The 7,456-nt window shown below is 30.2% G+C and overlaps 1 long non-coding RNA gene across 2 annotated transcripts; it reads right to left on the bottom strand.

Moving 5' to 3' along the window:
* Positions 1 to 4,940: 4,940 nt before the first annotated feature.
* On the bottom strand, positions 4,941 to 6,825 carry LOC123909157. Of its 2 annotated transcripts, none has more exons than XR_006809839.1 (3): positions 6,478 to 6,825; positions 5,634 to 5,814; positions 4,941 to 5,395 (listed from the first exon to the last, which is right to left on the bottom strand). It is a non-coding gene; the product is annotated as an uncharacterized LOC123909157 (long non-coding RNA). The 2 variants fall into 2 exon arrangements; XR_006809840.1 differs by having other exon boundaries at positions 5,634 to 5,792.
* Between the last annotated feature and the right edge of the window lie 631 nt (positions 6,826 to 7,456).

Genomic DNA, 7,456 nt, shown 5'->3' with positions numbered 1-7,456 from the left:
AAAAAAATTCTACATTTGGTATAAATAAATTAGGAGAGAGATTTGTTTTCAAAAAAAAAAAATGTTAGGAGAGAGATTGATGAAGAGATGGTATATGATTTATCGTTAGTTGGTTCAGTAGTAATTGACGCTGAACTTAGTATGGAGGACTGCGATTCAATCCCTCACAACTGCGATCGGGAGAAAGCCGAAACCACTTGATGCTAGAACTCACGGTCGGCCATTGGGCCAAGCTAATAAGGCTAGGGCTTTAGGCCCCATAGTTATATTTTTTTTATCAAAGTAAATAAGGCCTAAAAAAAACAAAAATGCCTCCTAATAGTAAGGGTCCGTTTGATTCGCTAAAAATAAGGGACTGGACAGGACAACTGTAGTTGTACTGTGTTTGATTGTAAAACTGTTTTAGGAACTGGACAAACTGGGAAGCAATGGACAGGACAAAAACAGAATTTTTTGTACCTCACTAAACCACAGCACAACTTTTTGTCCGCAGTACAAGTTGTCTAAAATGCCAAAATACCATTTTATTAACAAAATATCGTATAAGACAAAAAAATGTTCAATATCCCAAAAGTTTATTCTGTGCTGTTCTGTCATGTGTTGTGCTGTTCTGTCCAGTACTTACCCTTTAACAAATCAAACACACCCTAAATGTTCTAACGCACGTGAATTTGGTGAAAACGAACAAAAGCCTCTGCTTCCCATATAATAGCTTTGTAACTCACAAATTTTCTCTTCTTCTCCAAAAATAGAATTAAGTTATTAATTCCTGTAATTTGATTCGGCAGAAAGAAGTCTTTAAAAATTAAAATTAATAAAATTTTATTTAAGATCAACAATGTCTCAACAAAGATTAAATGGATTAACTTTATTGTCAATTGAAAAAAAATGTTTACTGAAATTAATTATAATAGTTTAATAAATAAATTTGCATATTAAAAAAAATCAAAAAATAAAATTTAAATAAATATTATAATAATTTAATTTTTTTATTAGAATATAAAAAGCTTCAATTCAAAGTTCGTTTTAGGCCTCATATAGTGTTGGGCCGACCCTGTCAGAACTGACCCCGAATCAAATTCAACTTCTGGTGAAAAACCAAAAATATAAACTAAATATCAGCACCGCTATATAACACGAATGGTAATTTAACGAAAACAACGAGCGTTGCCAATATTCAACTTATTTGTGATTTTACTTGATCACTGCTTCAATTTTTATTTGCCTATTTTTGTCAATTTGTGCCATAACCACTACCACCATTCGGTTGCTGTTTAGTTTACTCCAATTATATCATAATACTTATGTGTTGTGCGGAGCAACTCATCATGTCATTGTGGCTTAACTACATATTTGGTCCCTTACATTTATTTTAGGTTTTAATTTGGTCTCCTACATTTAAAAAGTATCAATTTGATTCGTTACGTTTCCATTAGGTTTCCATTTACTCATTTCCGTTAATTTTGTCGATAACACCGTTTGAACTATACACGTGTTAGTGTGTCCAAGTGTCTATGTGTCTGTCCACATATGCAAACCGGTTGCCACATATGACAAAACTGACGGAAATGACTAACTAATGCAAACGGTAAAAATGAAAGAGACTAAATTTAATACGTTTTAAACATAAGGGACCAAATTGAAAAATAAAATAAACGTAATTGACTGCTTTTATTTTCCAAGACATGTAAAGAAGGAGTATTTGATGCAATGGAACTGTGAAAAAGAAAGAGATAAGATAAAGGCAGAGTGACGTGAGTGATATCTATCTTCTTATAGTTCTATTCCATTTATTTTGCAGTTTTTTTTTTTTACACAAGCTAAGCGGAAAGGAAAAAAAAACCCAAAGAAGGACCCGAGCATACATTGAATGTATTGTTCTTGGTTTTTGTGAAAATATGTTTCGTAGGAATAAGCATTTTCTCACTAAATATAGGTAAATGTATCAATATACATAAAAAATACGACACAAATATTTTCTGTTGATAAATATTTTAAAAAGTATGGGTCAAATATTTTTTACTAATACATAAAAAAACACATGACACATAATTAAGCCAGAAATTTAATCCTTGATGACCATATCTGAAAGTGTCAAATACTTGTCACTGATTAATAAAAAAAATCAAATATTTGTAATTGATACATAAAATAATACGGGACAAATTTCTCCACTATATAAATATAGAAAGAAAAAAACACAGGACACATCTTTGACATTGATACATAAAATATACGAGACAAATATTATTATTATTTTTTTTTGTAGAGAAAGAGGACCAAAGCCAAAAAGAAAGAAAACTATAAAGTTAGACGAATATTTCTAGGCATGCAAGTCCCGAAAATGTCATAAAAAAGAGACTTGAAATATACTATATATATTATTTTAACTAATTAAAATATATAGTATACTTGAAATGTCATAATAGTATATAGTATACTTGGTTATATTATATTATTTTAACTAATTAAATATGTTATTCATTTCATGTTGCTAACATTTAAAATAACAAGCAAATTCATGCTTCACACGGGTATTTACATAGTGTATCAAGAAAACAAAGAACTACCTAAAGGACTTCATATTTTGTTTTCAAAATATGAAGGCAGAGTTAGGGGAGGCTACCCAAAAGGTTTTCAGTGGGGTTATTTCGGTCCTCTCATGACATGAAACAGTTATTTCAAAACCATGCACATATTTTGGGCTCATTGATTTTAAGCTTTCACATAAACGAAGTTATATTTTTCCATAATTAAGTTCAGTATTCAATTTTCCCATTGAATTGAATTAATTGAACATCCCCCACAACCGTCATTCTAGAGGCCCCCTGCCAGTCCCTACCTACACATTTTGTTATCATACCAATCATTGACCATTTCATCCCAAATATTAGAGGAAAAATAGGCCATCACACACAAATTAATACTATTAATTAATTAAGAATATATATATTGAAAAAACACAATTAATATAATTTGAAAATGACTTATATTCTGGACAATTATTTTCACAACATATACTTATAATTTTTATTTAATTATAAATATATTGAAGATGGTTATACGTGAATTAAAGGAAAACGGATAACAAATTGCTAATAATAACTTATTTATTGACTAATAATGACTTGTCGGTATTTTTTTCATACACATTGACAACATATTAAACTAGAGAGCACATTACATCATACGAAGCAAAATTCGAATTTTGACCGAGAAAATCCATCTATATGACACACCTAAAATAAAATTATAGTGGAGGGAGTCTATAAAAAAGGGTAAAAGAGTGTTTACCCTTGCAATGCTAGCGGATTTCGGTTTATCCTCTATAATATTTTGTTTTCAATTACCTTTATGTAATGTCATCAAGATTCTGTCATTTTTAGCCCATCAATGAATATATGATGACTTAAGATTCAACATAAATGACGACGTGACATGTTTTAGTGAGTGAAATAAACTGAAATTTACTAACATTAAAAGAGACAAAAAGATGGAATCTTAAGTCAATATATTCGACTATAGGCTAAAAGGACAAAATTTTCACATTATAGAGGTAATAAAAAAAAAAAAAACTAAACAAACTAGAGACCACATATGTTTAAGGATTTAATTATCTACCAAAAGTAACTGTCACGCTATGCTAGTACACAAGTGCTTTATAAATATCACCACATTTCTGTTACAGAAAAATAAAACATGGACCAATCCATGTCTATATCTATATCTATATCTATCTATCTATATAAAAACAAGCTTTAGCCCACATAAAATTTACATTCCCAACTTTTTGTCCCTTTGAGCCAAAGTGAGCTAGTGGCATTGTTATTACTTATTAAATTATGAAAATGAAGCATTTTCACTTGTTCCTTTTCTTTACTATTCTTCTCTTCCTTACACCTACATCTTATACCATTAGGACCAAATTTTCAAGCCCTTCAACTCAACAAGCTTTTCATCATTCATGGGCCAATTCTCCAATCAGCTGCAGAGGTAATAAAGAGTTTGAGTCTCAGAAACGAAGGGTGCCAACAGGATCCAACCCTTTACACAATAAGAGATAGTATAGTTTATAGTTAGTAGCAGCTATTTAATATTTATCATGTATATGGAAGTATATATACTTTATATGCTAGCATAATTAATGTTGCATTTTAATTTATTTTATATGTTAGAAAGAATTGTTTGTTTTCTTAGCTAGATTATATTGGTAGAGAATTGTTCTTGTTATAGACAAGATGAAGAGAATTTTGTGATCTTATATGAGTTTGAATTTGTAAGTGTTTAGTTTTATACATTTTCTTTGACTTGAATGAAGCTTCCTGTTCCATTGGAACTTGCACTAAATTTTGAGGAAACCAATTATAGTACTCCCTCCATTCTTATTTATAAACAAAATTTCATTCATTGAATAACTCACTACAACATTTTTGCTTTTCAACAACAGTTAAAAATTGTAGCCTAAACTATGAAAAATGTTGCCTATCTCTTTAGGCGACAGTTTTCACCTGTTTTGTAAGCGAGCGTTACCTATAGTCTTAGGTAACAGTTTTTTTGCTTTTTGGGCACATTATTTAAAACTGTCGCCTAAGTTGCGGGGAAAAGGGAACAGTTTTACAACGAATCTAAGGCAACAATTTCTACATGTTGCCATTGATGTTAACAGTCTGGACCCGTTTCCTAAACATTAAACTAAGGGAACAATTTTTGAGTGTAGCCAAAACTTAAATGCAACGGTTTTAATGGTATCAATATAATATAGACAACATTTTTATTTTAGATATTTTTTGTCTGTAAAATTAAATGGCAAAGTTCTAATACTAATTAAACATTTCTTCAGTAATGTTTAATCCATTATTTTACAAATAGAATCATAATCACAATTAAATTTCAAACAATATCTTACAAAGTCTTTACAAGATATAAGTGTCTCACCCAAACAATACATGATCAAAGACTAACATCCTAAATGTGTTACATTCTGACAAAACATTAAGCAACCATATCCTAACTAGGACACACCATTAGAAGGATATTATGGCTGCCTAGCCCTAAGAACCATTTATAAAACCATACATAAGGCATAGAAAGAGACTAAGGCTCCCACAAACTTCCATGAGTCAATATTCGAGAATATCAACTTCACAACATTAGAACTGTTACCACGGCATCATGACAGCAAAATCAGCACCACACCAGAAGAAACTTTCGACTAAATTTTTATGAAAAAATCGAAGTGTCACAAAGGGGTTGGTGGTCTTCCCTCATCATCGAGTAGAATTAGCTTTTGTATATTCTTCTAGTTCTACTGATATTTATGTAGCTCCATCTCCTCATCAAGTAGAGAAGCAACTCTTACCTATTCTCCTAGTTCTACCAAAATTTATGTTGCTCTCTGAAAATCATTTCAAAATCAAATGTTAGCAATTAAATCAACCTCTGACCGAAAAAAAAAAAACATAAACGGGATAGTATTATTCGTTATCATTGAAATCTAAATATATGATAATAAGAGTATGCACATATGTCTTACATATATCTTACAATGTAAGCCATAAAATTCTTTATTCAAAGCTTTTCAAATATGCATTTTAAAGTCCAAGACAAAATGAAATAGAATTGTTAAGGCATACCTCACACTATTGATATGAGTATTGCAAATGAAATTTGTACTCACACGAGTCACACATGTCTTGCTACAACACTAGTCTTCTCATGTTCCTTGTTTTGGGAAAGCCAATTTCCAGAAGAACCACTACTTGAAGAATGCTCTCTTTCCACAATCATTGTCTCTTAAATTACAGGAATTAAAAGCTAAATAAGTTAAAAGCAAAAGGATCAATACTATGTAAAAGATATCACAGCCCCAACAAGAACTAATTCATAAATTAAAATATTAAAAACTGAATACCTATATCAGAACTAAATTATTAAAATTAATGCATAAGAATGTCCTTAAAGTAAAGACTCCAGAAATTAACTACTCTACCTAGATAAAGAGTTAGTTAACTCATCTTTGGCATGTTTATTTTCAATAAAAAATAAAAATATAACCATTCAGTACAGAAGTTCATCATAGAATTATTTTATACCACACCAAACTAGAGGCATATATGAACATCAACTATCTATCAGAGGATGAGGTCCAATAAAGTGTGCTAAGTTTTCAAAAAATCCAATTTGCATATCATTTATCACTATCCATTTTAACACGCATATGAAAGGGTGTCTATGTTGTTTCAACATGAGCAACATCAACTCTCTACCAATATAAAGGCCATCGCCTACACACAAATCATGATACCATTTTCTTTTTACCTACAAAACAAATCATAAAACCTTGTTCTTACTAACATAATAATAAACCTTCAACAAGAATAAGACACATACTACATAAATTTTGATATGTCAATTATTTCTATAACCAGAAACAAAACATCAAAAAAATCAGAGTGGGTAAAGGGAAACTGAACTAACCTTTGAATATAGAAGGGTCAAGTGCGAAACTGAGTTGTTGCATGTGTGGTCTCAAATCTTCGAAGGCAACATGAGTCGAACGGTAAGGATGTCGCAAATTGGAAGCTGCAGTGGGAAGTTCTTGACGGCACTACAATCTCGACGGTGCTCAGAAGGGTTCACGATGGCAGGGGAATCGGAAGCGTTCGCGAAATCAGAACTCGCTGTCGTTCTCTGTCTCGACAAAGATTTCAGTCCCGATGAAGGGTTCTCACCGCGCCGCCTCTCGTGGTTTCATCTCGAAGCTTCTCTCAATGTCAATCTGAAAAGGGGTTAGGGTTTTCCAATTGGCAAAAAAAGGTTTTCTCGTTTTTGTTTTTGAACCGAGAGATATAACATAAAAATAAAAAATAATTCATAAATCAATTTTATTTTAATTAATATTATTATTAAAAATAAAATGGTATGTTTTGGTTCTCTCCGATGATTTAACCAATACATTAAGTTCAAGTGGTGTTAACAAGCTCCCTTAGGATAAACTAATCAAGAGAATCCGAGTTTAATTTTTTGTTTTATATTCACATCTTAATCAAGGTTATTTTTATAATGAAGAACAAATATATTAAATATACAATAAAAATAAAAATTGCAATTTTGCTTTGATTGTTATAATAAACTAGTTTAAAGACTCGTGCATTCACACGGGTCTACTGATTTTTATTAGATATTTGAGTTTATCATTATATTAATGTAGAAAATTTATTTTAAATTAAATATTTAAAATTTGTTATATAATATTGTTAAAATATAAGTGGAATTATTGTATTAATTATTTCTTGTAAACTTATTTATTCAATTTTTAATGTTTTAGTGACAAATAATGGTCCCGTGTATATTTTTAATAAAAAATAATATATTATAGGAATATTTAGAATAATTTAATAAGTTTGATACTAATTAACTTTATGATATTATTATTAATTTTTTTTTTTTCCTTCCT

The sequence above is a fragment of the Trifolium pratense genome, linkage group LG2 (genome assembly GCF_020283565.1).
Source record: "Trifolium pratense cultivar HEN17-A07 linkage group LG2, ARS_RC_1.1, whole genome shotgun sequence".
Lineage (NCBI taxonomy): Eukaryota > Viridiplantae > Streptophyta > Magnoliopsida > Fabales > Fabaceae > Trifolium > Trifolium pratense.
The sequence above is the reverse complement of the archived record's forward strand: the minus strand, read 5'-3'. Positions and strand labels throughout refer to the sequence as shown.